Genomic DNA, 15,214 nt, shown 5'->3' with positions numbered 1-15,214 from the left:
GAAAACGCTGCATTGTATTCAGTGTGACTGTTCTTTGTTAGTCCTGTGCTCCTCTGTGCCACTTCCACTGCTCAAAATACAGTCTCCAACTCAGCTTATTCAAAGTTTCTGTCCTTGTCCCCAGTGAAAACACTGCAAATGCTTGGATTGACTTGGAGGCAGGGATGAAGCCCAGGGCAAACCTGCTAAAAAACACCAAAAAACCTGAAAAACCACCACAATCACTTGCTGGTGGGCAAGAACAAGGGCATTCAACCACTGCCATATGTTTCTCTCCAGACAGGAATTATTATTCCAGGTACAACTGCTAGTTAATATTGCCAGCTACACAGCTGCAATGGCATATTTAAGAATTTGCTCTCTTGATTCCCAGTATCAACTTCTAAATATTATCAGCTGTGGCATCTTCCTACTTTCTTCTCCAAGAAGACTCTGACATGTGCAGCCACTGATGAGTTCCTTTTAACTTTCCCTCATATGTCAAACAGAAGAGGGAGAAGAAAGACAAGGACAGACACAGCTTTTACAAGTGTTTAAGCGCCTAAAAATGGTGCAATTTAATATGGACCGGGGGGATTTGCATCAATGAGTGCTCTCTCCTTCTCTGTTTGCAGGGAAAACTGATTTCTTTATAAATTTCACTTAATGTCACACTAGTCAGAATGAACATTAGTATCAATCTACTGGATAATTGCTATTAATTCACTAATTGTCAAGATACATGCAGCTTTTATATGGCTTCAAGCTTAGTATTTAAGAAACATAGACTGACAAGCAAATACCTACCTTTCAGAAAGCAAGAAATTACACTCTGCTCTCAATAACCCCATTTTATTCAGAAGGATGTAATCACCATCAGCACAGGCATGGCAGGAGGGAGTGGAATGGAGAGGAGAGAAAGCAGATCAGATCTGTTGAGGATCTCCAAACAGCCCTGTGACAAGAACAGCACACCCTTCAACCCCCAAAGCCACATTGTCTCCCCACTTCAGCACAGACACAAAACATCTGGCTGCCCAATGGAATTACAGCCTCTCTTTATCCCTGCTCACAAAACTGCTGACTGAGAGTAAAACCTTAATTTCCAAAGGTTCTTCCGGAAACTCCAAACTCCTTTCAGACAACAGCTTGGAAACACTGACAAACACTTCAGGAGTCCAAAAATATTTCAGCAAAATACTTCCAGTTCACTTGAAGCAAAAGTTCCAGCTCTGAAGAGTCCTGGGGAGAACACAATACAAAGCAAGCCCCGAGAGCCGGGCCAGTTTAAAACAGGACCATGCAGAGGCACAGCAAGGTACAGGCTGGATACATGTCAGGTACTGTTGCAGGAAGGGAAGTAAAACTCGAGGTTACACTGAGCACAGCTTTCAAAGCAAGTAAATAAATTCAAACTATGATGTTGAGCCTGGAGCAAGGGCAGAAGCTGGAAGTCAATTGCATTACACATTTCTAGAAGTTTCCCTCCCCTTTCTGCTCAGAGGGGTAGGAAGGCATTAAAATCTGACGTCTCAAAATACCATAAAACCATCACGACTGCCAATATGGGGAAAAAGAACTCTCCTTTCAAAGGCATAGATGTCACATCACACTACTAAGGAGGAAGCAATACCACAGCAGAGGACAACATTCAAGCTCACCTTTAAAGCTGTGCTGCTTGCTTGCAGGTGAAAAACAAATCCCGGAGTGCCTCACAACTTTTCCAAGCTCAAATATCCTCTTAGTGCATCTGCATGAGCATTTTACACTGACAAAGAAGGTTAAACCCTCTTAGCTGAAACACACATTGCTCTATCTACAGTGCTCATTCCAATCCTCAACATTAATGTCAGTCCCACACAGAAAAACTTCAGGGATCTTCACAGGTTATCCATGGATTATTTGGAGCCTCTCTGCCAATATTTCCTCTGAGTTCCACTATCTGGGACCACACAGAACACACAGCCCATGATATGAAGATTCAGTTGGCAACAATGGGTGTAAACATGTCTTGCACGGCAGACTCCAATACTGGAATTTAAGTAAAAATGTAACTTATAATACTTGGAATTGGCAGCATCCTCCTGTATTATCATGCAGTACACTGGAGTTCTTTTAGTTACTGTGCATGAAGTTGTGAACTGTTTCCCCAAACTCAGTTTGAAAGAGCACAATGTAACTGGCTGCAATGTAACTTTACTGCTCATGTTTCATAGCTGAAATTAATCCAGTAATGTATATCACCACCTTTGGAGACACAAGTGATCAACAGATCACTCTCTGTGAACTATCCCATACATATGGGGGAAAAAAAATATCTTTTTATAAATATTTACTCATTTAAATTACAGCTCTATCTTGCTACCCACACAGAGGAGACTATAGAGATGACCGTCTGTCCTCATTACCATTCCTCCCTTCTTGTGCTAAAGATAGCATGGAGAGTAAAAATAAATAAATCCTCAACAGCATTAGGAATTAGACAATGTCATGTTGAAAGATACCCCAGATGAGGAGCCTTATCTCTCCTGGCTGGCTGGGAGGGCAGGGGGGCTGTGACCCACAGAAGGGAGGTAGCACTTAAGCCTCCCCTAGGTGGTCTCTTGCGGCAGGCTCTACTCCAGCTGCAATCGCTCCTCAGCCCTAACTGGATGCCTGACCACTCTGGAACAGCTCAGCAGAGTATTTAAACAGATGGATGGTACAGGCCACTGGAACAAACCCCATTTTTCCCTGGCTGCAGCTCTCTTTCAGTGCATTCCTTTGAAGTCTGTGCCACTGAGGAATCAACAACAGCTGAGAAACATGTGTTATCATACAACACCGAGCGCAGCCACAGCACTGCACAGCAAGATGCTTTTGTGCAATAATCCTGCACTCCAGCAAGCATTACAGGGTCTTTTGGTGTGGGTGAGCCCATTTTCCAAGCACAACAAGAAAGTAAACAGATTCCTCCCTCCTTAAGGAGTGACTCAAAGCAGAAAGGTGAATTACACAGATTTCTCAGGCACCTGCCAGCTGAAAGCTCACAGTGCCTGTCTCCTAGAGTCCCCTCAGATACATTAACACTCTCATATTTATGTCACCACAAAGATGACCAGATGCTTGCAGAGACATGAGTGAAGTAACAACCCAGAGGGGTCTGCAGTTCCCCTGGCAGATGAGACAAACCCCTGCATCTACAGCTTGAACACACATTCCTTTCCCAAGCAGGATACGTTCTGTGATCTCAACTGCACAGGTGACAAACTGGAGAGAGACTGAGCAGGATGGCACCGCTCAGCACACACTGCTCAGCCCCCTCCCCACACTTTATCAGCACAGAGAGAGATAACATACAGCCCTCAGAAGAGAGCCGAGGGAGAAAACACCATGACCATCCCCTTATCAGCCAGGAAAACCACTCCTGTCAAAGGCATGAGATCACCACATGCTTTGAAGGGGAATGGGAAGGGTAGGAAGAATTAGTTATTTATGAAACTGAATTTGAGACTAGATTTGCTGTCAAGATTCAGAAGCACAGAGCTAGCTATGCACATATACAGGAGGACAGCAAGTTATAAACACAAAACACAGACATACACACAAACACACCTTTACTTGCCCAATAACAACTTTCTACAGAACCAAGTATCATCTTCCCTGGAGAAAAGCAACAGGTCAGAGCCTCACATTTACAAAATAACCCAGTCTCAAATGTTACAGGAAGGCAGGCACTGAGATTATAACAAATTCATCACACTGTAAAGTCCCAACCCCACCATGAAAAAATTACAGGAAAACCCAGGCTTTCAAAAAAGCCCCAGAAAACCCAAAACCATTTACATTTAATGTCAAGACAGAAGTCTTAAAGACTTAAAAACCCAAGCAAAAAACATGAAATTAGAAAGCAAGCACATTGGTGGACTAAGCTAAGTTCATAATTACAGACCTCACAAAATAAAATCACCAGGAACAAGAAGCATCACGCCGAGGGGGGTCCTCAGCCCAGCTCCCACAGCACAGTTTCCACCCTGCAATTCAGTTTAACAGTTTCTTTCTCAAGAGGTCAATGCTGTCCTTCAAGTCAGCTTGAGGCAGACTTAAGGGACCATAGAAAAAGCATGCACTGCTACTCTCAGAGATATTCAGAGGATAAAAATAGCCCCAGTCTCAAAACCTTTGCAGCAATGTAACAATCCAGTGTTGCTCCAAATAAACGGTGATGCTCAAGATCCCTACAACTTTCCAAGAATGAGGATCAGCACAAGCCAAACTACCACCAGATCAGCAATCAGTACGACAACTGAACATTTACATGCAATTATTCTGACAAATCATATGAAAAAGCTGAAAAAACTTGAGAATGGGGGCACTCTCAGTATCCCGGGAGGTGCAGGCAGGAAGGCAGCTTAGGCAGGAGGTCACACTGCCCTGCGATGGCACAAGCAGGAACAGAACCCATCATTGCACTTTCAGCAACTCAATTTCCTTCATTCCTTTTCAGAGCTTCCCTCAAACAGATTTTAAGAAGTTGTATTCATCAACTTAATTTGGCTCTTCAGAATTATTGCTGGTGTTTCCAGTAGTTACAGTTTCCAGTTCAAGGTAGTTTTGAAAGACTTAAACTTCTTGGTAAATATGACTTGGTATTTCTCTCCTCCTATATCCCACTATGCCAAACTTTTTCATCTCCAGGAAAGATTAAAAACAAGATTAATTCAAACAATGGATCAAATTCTACTGGGCTCCCAAACGTGGAAAGGATGGAGAGATTACTCAACTGTGAGAAGTGAATCACCTTTATCTCTCAGTTGTCCTAAAGGGCACACAACTAAGTACAATGAATCCCAAGCAGTCATTTCAGTTCCCTCGGTTCCGTATCAAAAAATTTTTTTGCTCTAAGGCTCAGAGAAGTACTTCCAATTTCACGTCTAGCCTACTTTCCAATGAGATATCATCAAACAAAAAGTTAATCCGAAATTAAATTTTCTCTCTTCTCCAAAAAAAAGCGGGGGGAAAGTAAAGCTGATTTTATTTGCAGTTCAGCCATGTGGTGTTTTGGACTTTTGGAAGAGTATCTATCAGAAGAGGCAATGTAACAGAAGGAAGAACCACCCCCAATCAAAAGAGTTGACAGTTCACTCACAAGCCACATATTCTCTACTGAAAAGACAGAGCCCTTTACTTTCACAGCACTTAACACAACCGCACCGCGCCCAAACACAATTAGCAGGGAGCCTGGACGCCCTTAAACAGGTGCCTTGCACAAATCATTAGGCAATTGATTCGCTCGCTCTCCACAGCCCGGCAAACACTCAATTTCAACGTGTGATACTGACCAGAGATGAGGCAGAAACTCGCAGGTCCGAACCAGGTTTCCTAAGCACTTTTTGCCATGGATGCGAGCAGTTTCCAGCGGTTTTGTTAAATGTGTCAAGCTCCGGCACACCTGCAGCCTGGGGATGGGAGGCGTGACAGGTGTAATTCCAAAGGGGTCACCGGAATCTGTGGCCTTCCCCCGCCTCCTGATTTCCCACACAAGCAACACTGAAATGCAGTTTAGGACTGCGTTGAAATCACCATTCTGCTGGGCAGAAAGCAGGCTGGCACACACCGGACCGGCACAACCCCAAAGCGGACCCTGGAGCAGACCCACACCACTCCAGAGCTGGAGAAAGCAAGCAGCAGAACCCATTTCCTTACCCTCTAAAGTTCATGCCTCTGTATTGTCCTACCGCACTGTATTTGCTTAAGCTTTTCTCATCAATAGTACCCCACGAGAGAAAAAAAAAAAAAACCCAAACCAAAAAGTCTCATGCATTCCCTGCCGGCAAAATACATTTTCTTCTAATCTTTCTTCTTACTGGGGAAGAAAAAGAGAGAGGGAGGGGTTGGGGCAGGAATAAAAGAGATCAATCGTGAAACAAACCAGCACTGCCCGAAGAAGGGGGAGAAGAAAAAAAATACCAAAACAAATAGTCCACGTAGCCAAAGAGGGAGAAAACGAAAAGGAGAAAAATAGGTTTAATTTTCTTTCTGGTGACAGGAAGAGAAAGGGAAAGAAAGCTACTACAAAGATTTCCCTGTGTAAGAAAAGTAGGTTTTGAATTCCCTTCCTCAAGGACACCGAAAAATATCCCTTTCTTTTCCACGCGATGCCCAACGGATGCCAGGAGAGAGGAAAAGCCGGAGGAAGCCGGGGAAGTAGCGAAGGAAGAAGCCGAAGGACAGAAGCGAGTGCGAGAGGGCTGGGAAGAGGCGAGAGGGGGAACGGCAGAGCCGAAAACGCAAAAAAAAAAAAAAAAAACCCAACAAAAACCCAGAAACAACAGGAAAAGAAACCAAAAAACAAACCCAAGAAAATCCGAGGGGAGATGGGAAACGGGCGAGAGGGACGGGAAAGTTGGCGAGCGAGGAGGAGGCAGGGAAGGGTCACAAACCCCACAGCGGGGACGAGCCGGGAGCTGCCGGAGAGGGGACGCGGAGCCAGGAGAGCGAGCGGGGGAGAGAGGGAGCGAGCGGGGCAGGGGAGCAGGACTGGGGAGCAGGACTTACCGCCCGTCCCCTCGCTCGCCGCGCCGGCAGCGGCTCCGGGCGCCCGTCCCGCGGCGGCTCCGGGGCAGCGCCAGCAGCCGCCGGCCCCGCCTCGCTGCCCGCGGGGGGCGGCGCGGCCGGAGCAGCGCCCGGGGCTCGGCGCGGCCCTGCCCCGCTGCTGCCCCGCTCCTCCCCGCCGCGGGGCTGGGCGGGCGGCACTGCGGGGAGGGCCGGGGGGGCCTCCGCCTCCTTCCTGCCGCTGCCTCGCTCCCCTTCACCGGGGGAGACATGTAACGGAACTGGGGCGCCAGCACGGCATTGTGGGAGCTCTTAAAGCCGCAGCCGCCCCCGCCGCCCCGGGCCCGGCCCGGCAGCCTCGGGAGGCGGCGGCGCTGCAGCTAGCCTGAGCGGAGCCCCCGGAGCCCTGCCCGGCACCGCGGGGCTGTGGGAGCTCGGGGCCGCCCGCTCTCTTCTACACCCCCTCCCGAAGCACAGGGCGAGCCCCGGAGACCTCGGGTTACTCTGTGGTTTTCCACGAGATTTTATTTTTTTTTCTCACCCCCCCCCCCCCCCCCCCTTGTTTCTGGAAGAAACAAGAATGCCTTTGGTGCTTGTTTGAACCGAGATGCGGGAAGCCGGCAGGCAGTGTTCTGTGTTGTTGCTGATTTGGATTTTGATGATGGAAAATTCCCCGGGAAAAAAAAAAAAATAGAAAAAGTCATAAACCTCCGAGCAGCAAAGACTGCAGGCGGCTGTTTGGGGCAAAAAGTTTTGAGTATGAAGTTTTTATCAGTTTTGGGGAAATGACCATTAAAAAAAAATCCAAAACCTATTTGGAAATGAACTTCAGCGCTGTGATGCACAGGCATTTTTCGCTGTCTGCAAACGCTGGCGCAGGGTCTGCGCTCAGTTCCAGCAGCTGCAGCAGCAGAACAGCAGCAGTCGGTCAGTCAGTCAGTCCCAGCTCTTCCCTGGGCTTGTGGCCTGCTCAAAACTCCCTATGCCATGTCCAGGACACACTGGTCATTTAAACAAGAGTCTCGTAAAAAAAACCTTTATTGTGTTGTGTTATCTTGCTTGTGTTATCACTATTCCTCTTGCGGGTTTTGAGCATCTCAAAGTGTTTGTATGGAAGTAGTTTTTTTGTAATTCCTCATCCTTCAGGGGAGAGCAGGGCTTTGCTTCCATGCAGGGTGTTGCTTCCACACAACTCTGTGCTGGTGCTACACGGAGGACATTTTCAAGAGTACAAGCATAACTTCAGATAGAAGCAAATAAATATTTGTGAGATTTAGGTTGGGGGATGTTTGTACAAATATTCCTAGTAGGTCTGAATCTTGGGTTATGATCGCATCTTTCTTAGTGGGTTCATTTTGCTAAGCAGATTTTTTGTAAGCACACCTCCAAAGTTCTTGCTGGAAAAGTCTTCAGAAGGCTGTCATTTTTATTTCTTTGTTTAGACTTTTTTATCCTCTTTTACAGGAAGAGGTGCTAAGCAGCCTGTGAGAAGAGCCTTAAGCACAACATGAAGTGGAGGTTGTAAAAATTGGATTATTCTGTTGGGGACCATGTGCTTTCTGTGGTCAGTTAAACACACACACTCACCTTCAATTTAAGAAACTTTAGAAAAACCATCACTTGAGGGATGAAAGGAAAAAGGAATGGTGCTGATGACCAGTTCTGTACTATACTGGATAGATTTATTTGCACTAAGCATCTTTTACTATGACTTTCAAGAATGTCAGGCAACATCCTAAAAGCTTGATGCATTTTCTAGGTAGATTCTTTATATTCATATTTAACCAACTATACCTGCCAAGATGCTGTTGTTCTCAGAATATACCACTGCTTCCTTTTGTTTTTCAGGAAGCTTGTAAACACAACAGGAGCCATAAAACTCATGGAAGAAATTTTCCCAAAATTCAGGCTTCCCAGGGACTGTTATGGAGTGAATGACCTGGGAAGCTATTGAAGCTATATGACCTGGGAAATTATTGTTAGGAGGAGAAAAGCCTTTTTGAAGGAGTTAATGGTTTACTAAAACCAAGTACTTGATAAGTCATTGAATTCGTGTTGTTTGCCCGCTTCAGGTGTTCAGAACTGGGGGCCACAACATCAAACATGGAGTTTTCTATTCAAAGTTCACTCACCTATTAGTTTCTCAAGCCCAACAAATAATTTTTATACACTTTTTGTGTACTTTCCTGTGAGAAAGTTTAGTGAATGAAAAACACCCCTTTACAGAGGGAAAATTAATGGCCACAATTGAGAGATTTCTCAATGTTCAGCACATGTACAACAAGGCATAAAATGTTTATGCTCAGTGTTGTTGTGTTTGACTTGCTGGCTGAGCATTGTCATTTTTAATATTCTAATGTCTTATTTCTTCCTATTTCCCTTCTGAAATTTGGTTATGAAGTCACCTAAGGGAACACATTTCCACTGCTTCAGAATAGTGTTTGGGAAATTTTCAGAGCAATTTTTGCACAGCTTGATATGACAGGATGTCCAGAGAGGGCATCAAATACATTTTCAAGAGCCATTTTGAACATCAAAAATGTAACTCTTTGGAAGGTGAGGTGATGGCAAAAAGAGAAAATCTAATTACTGTGTTGCTTCAATTACATAAATTTGACCAAGAATTTTACCAAGGCTAGCACAGGGAACATGACAGTAGTCATTTAAGCAAATAGGGGGGGAATCAGGCTCAAATCCAGGCATGAAATGGGGCTAAAATTGAACAAATACCTCCCTTATGTAACACAGCAGTCCAGCTGCTCTTTTTGTGAAAGAACAAGATGCCTTGTTTTCCCAGAAAATTGGTTAGGAAGATGTTACAGAGCGATGCTAAATTGTACCAGCCAAGGGCAACACTTTGTGCTGGTGCAGGTGACTCTGCTGTGACAGTTCTTCACTCCTGGTGCCCACCCCAATCACTTCTTAACTTGGTTACTTTTCATGTAATCCCAAATAATTTGAGTCACATTCACCTTCACTTAATCCTTTTTCCACATTTTACTGTAGGAGGGTAAGGAGGGTCTAGCCAGAGAAGTTTTCAGATCTGTAGGAAAGCAATTTTCCCATAAAGATCCTGCTTTGGTTTTGCCAAAGGGGTAATTTAGGTACCCCAGGAAAGGAGTAAGACACCCTTTGGATTCCTGTTGCACAGGGAATTCCTTACACCACACAGCCACACACATGCAGAGCCTTACACATATGTTCTTAATGAGCACAGAAAGGAGAAAATAAGCCCACATGCCTTTTGGTTATGTAAGTTTTCCAAGAATGATGCCTTTTTGACCAAAACCAAGAAGAGAATGTTCCTGAGGTCCCTTAATTTCCTCCTCTCCTCGATCTAGCAGCAGCTCCCTCTGCCCTTGCCACTGTCATTTCACCTTGAGAAATGCAATGTCTCGGTGGGCCCTTCAAATTCAATCCAGACAATAAAATCCAGCTCATTGAGAACAGAAACAGCTCTGTGTGACCAGTGACAAGTGATCAGCGCTGCTTTCACTGTCATGGGTTTGCAGGAAGCTCTTCATGGTCAGAACAGAACAAACTCTGTCTCTGCAAATGCTTTCTTGAGGAAAAGTAGGGCTGGATCCAGCAAATTCTTTAACTGTGTACATATATCCCAGCATGTGAGTAGTCTCAGTGGGACTGCTTGCATGATCAAAGTTAGGCATGTGCTTAAGTACTTTGCTGAATTGGGTCCATAGCAAATAAATCTGAACTGATACCCAACAAGCAGAAAAACAAGCTAATTTGGAGTGGGGTTAATTTATGTCCAGTGGTGTATTTGATTAACTGTAAAATGAACATTTCAAGAGGCTGGTTTCTTTTAAAATAGAGCTGCTGTCTGATATTCAGGGGAAGCAAACAAACATCAGATTAAAATGTAAGTGCATTCTTCAAACTCTTTCTTCTTAGTTTTGCTTTCCTTTTCAGTTAATATTTATTTCTTGCAGCCTGAGGAGCAATAATTCCTGGTTGTTTCTCCTCTGTGTTTTCTAGGTCTTGCCTTGCTGTGCATTGAGTATGAGTGATGTGCTGTGTTCGATATACAGAAAAATGCAATCTCAGTCTTCAAATGGTTGAAATTCAGAAGACAGATATTCTAAGATGGGAAATAGGTTCTATTTCTGTTTCACACAGCAGATTCTGGGTACTCACAGAGACTGCAGATTTCAAGACTCGGCTCTGTGGAAGAGATCCAAATGAGCTCAAAAAAGAATCCCAAACCGAATTCTTCCCCTTTCTTTCTGACCTGGACGTGAATGTTAACTCATACTAACTAGGGAGTTAGCTTTGAATAAGAAACCAGAGCAAATTTATTTTTGTTGTCAGTACAAGTAGTAACTCTCCCAGTTCCTGGGTCCAGCCTAAGCACAGTATGAATATATTCAGGGATAGTTACAGTTCTGGCGGGCAAGATACTCAATATTCATGAGTGTGGCTCTTCTGTTTATTTCACAGGAATGGGAATCAGGTGAGCCTGGTTCTGTCTGTTCATCAACAAATGGTTTTTTTCCTCTGATTTTTCTTGATTAATAGAAAGTCATCTTCTTCCTTCAGAGATAGACCAGTTCACTCAAGTTAGAGGAAGATGTTGAAGTCTAAAGTGGGGGATGTTACAGAGGAGTGAAACATTACTAGTGGACCTCACCCTTGTGCATTGGCCATAAGATTATAAGATTTGGATGAACACCTTAAACCAGTTTTTAAAGGCCTGTTTAAATCAATAGTTATCTGGAATGGTTGATAGTAAACTATAATTTTTGAAGTATTTTTCTTCAAGTTCTGTCTTCTGTAGATCACTGCACAAGTCTTGGATTTTATTAGAGAAAAAAAGTAAGTTTGTAGTTGCCATGGTTACAAAGAAACACAAGAAAGATGTGAACCTTGACAATTCTGGAACCAAAAATGCAAATAAGAGGAAATCTAAATGTCTTTTGATAAAGGAGGACAAATTACCAATATCAGTCTTCAGACACTTAATTTGAACATAATCACAACAAAAAAGCTCCACCTGTTAAGTTTTATGCAAGTACTTTGCATCACCTTTTTGCCAAGTCCTGGAAAGAAATACCACTCTAAATCTCAAGAAATTCAAAAGAGAGAAAATTATGTACTGTGGCTCTGAGAAAGTGACCAGATACCAGCCAAAACAAATTAAAATCTCTATGGGGACTTGCATCTCTCTTGCCTGGAGGACCTAGATGGTAACAGAACCATTGCACCAAGCAAGGACTGAGAAACCATCTGAAGATCAAACTGTCTACAACGAGTCTTCTGTTGAAGAGTTGGCTCAGCAGAGAAAAAAACTCACACCTTAAAAGAAGTCCAATGATGGAGACAAAAATAGTTGACTTAACTAGGAGGGAATGACAAGGAGAAGATTTTAATTTAGGAATCTGGAAATGTGCCCTTGAAATGGGTGTAATGTTTAATGCAGGAGTTAATTTGCTGGGTGTCTGGAAATCTGTGCCCTTCTCTGATCAAGGACATTTAGACAGGAATATTCTTTTATAATGCACAGAAAAGTTGTAAAAACTTTGTAATTCCGATGTTTCTTTGGGTTTGGTGTTTTGGTTTTGTTTTTCCTGTAAAATAAAGCAGAATCCTCTCTCTCTCTCTCCAGGTGTGATACAAAACTTTAGGATAGTAGGATATCCTTCCATGGAGTTCAAAAACCAGGAATACTTAAAGGATCTGGCATGGTACTGTTCCTTTTGAGTTAGAACAATTATAATTTCCAGTGTAAGATATGGCTCATCAGGCAACATATTTAAATATATTTATAACTATATTCACTTCAGTTTATAAATCAGTTTTGTTGTTTTTCTGTTGTATGTCTGGCAGATGTGCCAAAAGACATGCCTGCTTTTCTATTATGAAGAGATTTTTATCATGCACATTAAAAGTAATACCCAACCCCTTTCTTATTTTGACCTTGTTGATAAATTCTAGACCCTCAATTTTTTTCTGCTGCACAGTATTTAATTTCTATTGAAAATGATAGGAATTACCTGTCCCCTGAAGCAGCAAAATCAAGGTTAATATACTTTAAAATACAAAGAGTGCAAAATTTCAAAAGCACCTCAGTAGTTCCCGAGCTTAAGCCCCATTTTCATAAGTAAGTTAGGGCCAGATCTCCAGAGCTTTTGGAAAATGCAAATAGATGCCTCGAGGGCTTTCAAAACACACATTAAAATGGAGAAGGAAAAAAAACCCACCACAGAATAAAGTATTGCTGCTGAGGTTTCCATCTTAAGAAGTTTGCATGGGAAAAAAAGAAGAGTTTTTTACTTCTCAGGGATTTTTGGAAAAGCTTGGGAATAAACACTGACAGTTCACTGCACCTCCAGAAAATTTGTGATAGAAGTTTTAGGCTGTCCTACAAATCTGTTCAGCAAAAATTGGTGCTTTGCTCTGCAAGGTCTGTATTTAACCTGAGTTCAGCAGATTCATTTCTTTGTCGAAAACAGTTTCCCTGTTGTCTTGTAAAGCCCTTCTCTCAATCTCACTCCTCGCTTTTGTGGTAGGTTGGGAAACATGAGAGGGCAAGATACCCTCTTTCAACAAAGAACTAATTTCCTGATCCTTATGACCCAAGTGAGCCAAGCTTCCCCACAGAGAAACAAATTGGATGACTGTTTTAGGATAATTGGGTGGTTCTATGCCTTACAAGTAAGTTATTGGAAATCAGAGCTGTGAAAAGCTCTTTCTTTGCTTTACCTGTTGTTGCCCCTCATCGAGCCCTTTATTTTGGAGAGGTTTCATTTATTGCCTACTGCAAACTGAAAAAGAGCAAAGAAATTGGCCAAGTAAGTTTCAGATATTTACATTATCAACTGGTTGCTATTTGGTTTAAAATTTTCTTCCTGCCACTTTCCTTGTCCTTTCTCTTCCTTTTACACTATGTCATTTTTTTAAGGCCAAAATCTTCCAAACTCTTGTCAGCCTGTGTGACGCTGCATCCACAACCACACATTCATTTACAGATCTGTGCACATCCTTGCTGGATTATGTCACAGACATATTTTATGAAAAATTATTTTGTCAGGATCTTTTCTCCTGAGAAGCTGAGAAGCTTCAGCTTCTTCATGTTTTGCTGCTTTAGAATGTGATTTGGAGAATTGTTTACCTAGCATGTGAAATTGCTTTTACTTGATGACCAATGACAGCCACCTGTGTCAAGGCTGCGAGCAGTCACAAGATTTTATCATTCCTTTCTATTCCTTTCAAGCCTTCTGATGAAATCCTTTCTTCTATTCTTTTAGTATAGTTTTAATATATAATTTTCTTTTAATATAATGTATATAATAAAATAATAAATCAACCTTCTGAAACACAGAGTCAAGATTCTCATCTCTTCCCTCATCCTGAGACCCCTGCGAACACCACCACAGGATTAGGCTTTTCTTTATGAAACCTTGACAGTCACGTGCCTTAGCTTCTAAAATCTGTTGGGGGCAGAGAGTTCACTGGTGAATCAAGGTGGGGGATTCTCAGGATTGGCTTGTGCCTCATGTTCTTCCCCCAGGCCACAAGTCCTGCAAATTCATTGTGCAAAACCCCAATTCCTTGTCCTGTGGGAGCGCAGATGGATTGAGAAATCATGGCAGTGGGGTCACAGCCTGGCTGTCGCCCTCACATCCCTGCTGATGAGGGGAGAGAGCAGAGCCTGCCATCCCTTCCCACCAGCTGTGTTCTGCCCAGTGTCCAGGGAGCATCAGGGAGGGACATTTTCCAGCATCCTGGTACAAGGGAGAGCCTCCCCTGCAGCCTTGGCTGTGGATGTGCCCATAGGAGCACCTGGGGTGGGGATACCCAAACCACTCCTGGAACTGTGGTGGTGTAAGCTCAGGCCCAAGCTGAGATCAGGGCAGGCTAATTTCCATTTCTGGGAAATAATCCCAACACAATGTACTCTTTTCTATGCTAGGGAAGTATTTTAGGACAGTTGTTGCTTTAGAGCATCTTTTATTCTTTTATACATCATTAAAGCTTTTCTTAATATTCACACAATAGTCATCCCTTAATTGTGAGAGTCAATCATCTCATTATCCATCTATAACAAGCAGAAATCCCAGCTGGATGACATCCTACAAGTGACCTGTGCAAACTGAGGTGCAGATCCATCAGGGACACTATAGAAAACCTGAACTCTGTTCTGTTAAAAGTTAATTCTAACCCATCCCACAGATGAGCACTAGGGATGTCTGGTCAAGGTATAGGAAAGAGCTTTCAAACACACTTTTTCACAGGTATTTTTTAATGTCTCTTTGAAAACTTGTGCTGGATGTTAGCAAGGGTTGCTTCCTGCTGTCAGTTTTATTGTTTCAGCCATGATTTGAAATGCTAAAATACTATTAAAGAGGTTTCTAAGCACTATTTCTAATTCAACCAGAGTTAGGAAATTCTGTTTCTCTACTTGGGTGTTCCTGAAACTTCTAGCCCCAAACTGCAGATGCAAGAAGTCTGCACGAGATGAATTATTTTACAAAATAATCCCAACACAATGTACTCTTTTCTATACTGGGGAAGCATTTTAGGGCAGTTATTTCTTTAGAGCAGCTCTTTTGCTGAGTACCAAGCCCAGTGTGGCCCAGCCAGTTCCCTGCTTGTGGCTCCACACCTTTTGTAACTGGGGAGGACCCATGAGCTGCAGAAGGGTGCCAGAGAGGGGGTTGTTGCTGCTCATATTCCCTCGTGG

At 43.3% G+C, this 15,214-nt stretch overlaps 1 protein-coding gene across 2 annotated transcripts in view; it reads right to left on the bottom strand.

Annotated features, from left to right (window-relative positions):
- Nucleotides 1-6,586, bottom strand: part of RASSF8 (Ras association domain family member 8) — a 74,776-nt gene extending 68,190 nt beyond the window's left edge. Inside the window, exons 1-2 of one of the 2 annotated variants that reach the window (XM_054282035.1) lie at nucleotides 6,517-6,574; nucleotides 5,301-5,417 (exon numbers count right to left, since the gene is read on the bottom strand). The gene's annotated coding sequence lies outside the window, so the exon portion shown is untranslated. Of the gene's footprint in view, nucleotides 1-5,300; nucleotides 5,418-6,516 lie in introns of both variants that reach the window. The other variant, XM_054282036.1, reaches the window with a different exon arrangement.
- Between the last annotated feature and the right edge of the window lie 8,628 nt (nucleotides 6,587-15,214).

This window comes from Melozone crissalis, unplaced genomic scaffold (genome assembly GCF_028551555.1).
Source record: "Melozone crissalis strain CALT ecotype California unplaced genomic scaffold, PUWL_Pcris_2 ptg000033l_1, whole genome shotgun sequence".
Lineage (NCBI taxonomy): Eukaryota > Metazoa > Chordata > Aves > Passeriformes > Passerellidae > Melozone > Melozone crissalis.
The sequence above is the reverse complement of the archived record's forward strand: the minus strand, read 5'-3'. Positions and strand labels throughout refer to the sequence as shown.